Below are 1,523 nucleotides of genomic sequence, written 5' to 3' on the forward strand. Positions count from 1 at the left end.
CGGAGGGCGCCACCGGCCCGGCCCCATCGCTGCCGCGGGTTAATTCCGCGTTAATTGCGTGTTAATTACGGGTTAATTACAGCGTCACAAGGCTCTGGGTGCGCGGGGAAGCTCCCTGATTTCTATAATTGCGTTAAGGGGTTTTTTTTGCATGATTGAGTTCAAAGAAATTATGCAAAATTGCGTTAATGAAAGATTTGCTTATTCGCTTTGTTATTTTAAGGAAATTTTTGCACTATTTCATTATTTTCAGCATTTTTTGCTCCACTGATTGAATTATTTTAAGCAAATTATGCACAACTGCGTTATTTAAACAAATCTTGCACACATAATTGCCTTATTTTCAGTCAATGCTGCATTATTGCATTTTAAGTATTTTTTGCATCGCCAATTGTGTTAAGTACTTTTTTGCATTATTGTGTTATAGCAAATCATACAAACTGCATAATTTCATGAAATTTTGGCACAATTAATTGCATTACTTTATGCAATCTTTGCACCATTAATTACACGAACAAAATAATATAAAATCGCATTATTTTAACCTTTTTTCCCCCACTACTAATTACGTTACCTTAGCTCATTTTTTCGCATGAAAATGGAATTATTTTAACCCATTTTTTTGCATAACTAACAGCATCATTTTTAGGCCGTTTGCATTATTTGAAGCGCTAATTGCAATCTGGGTGACGGCAACACCAACTCGGGATCCCTGCCCGAGGGTGGTGAAGGGGCTGCCGGGTGGTTTTGGTCACAGGGGACCAAGGACGAGATCAGGGAGCCCCTGGCAGGGGTGACAAACACCTGGCAGAGGTGACAAACACACAGTCACAGTCCCCTGAGAAAGGGTTTAATGAGGGGAGGGGGTGGCGCTGCTGGTGCTCTCACAGAAAGGAGCTTCAGGGGGACAGACAGACAGACAGACAGGTATGAACACTATGTACAGGCACCACCCCGCCCCACCTCTGGGGAATTGCCCCTCTGGAGCAGGGCTGGGGGCGCTTGCAGTCCTGACAGACTGGGATTTGGGGCGGGGGGCACTGGGAGCACTGGGACGGCCCATGGGGCGGGGGCTCTTTGGTTTCGGCGTTAAGGCTGCGCTGGTGGGGGGGGGGGGGGGGCTCATCCCGAGTGGGGACACCCCAATAAGGGCCCAGTAAAACCAGTTCCCCACCCCAGAGGTCACCTGGAGGGTTGGGGCTGTGTCCTGGACCCCTCCTGAACGAGGGTGACTCCAAGGGGGGGCTCCAGGGGTGTTCCCCGCTTCCCCCCAGGCACAAACGTGGGTATGAGGAGGATTCCCAGCCCTGCCCACCACGCTGGGACCCCCCTGGCCCCACCTGAGGGCAGGTGCCCCCCGTTAGGACAGCGAGTTGAGGAAGTGGCCCCCCCCTGCCAACGTGCTCAGCATGGAGCTCATGTCCCCCACTGCCATGTTGGCACCCCCAGGCGAGGGCACCAGGAGCCCCCCGGCTGGGCTGGGGGGTCCTGGCAGCGCCGGGGGGGGCGCCACGTCCCCCCCA

The 1,523-nt window shown here is 52.3% G+C and overlaps 1 protein-coding gene across 1 annotated transcript in view; it reads right to left on the reverse strand.

Annotated features, from left to right (window-relative positions):
* Positions 1–1,523, reverse strand: part of GLI1 (GLI family zinc finger 1) — a 13,721-nt gene that overhangs the window by 266 nt on the left and 11,932 nt on the right. The window lies entirely within an intron of this gene.

This window comes from Geospiza fortis, unplaced genomic scaffold, assembly GCF_000277835.1.
Source record: "Geospiza fortis unplaced genomic scaffold, GeoFor_1.0 scaffold599, whole genome shotgun sequence".
In the NCBI taxonomy this organism is placed as follows: domain Eukaryota; kingdom Metazoa; phylum Chordata; class Aves; order Passeriformes; family Thraupidae; genus Geospiza; species Geospiza fortis.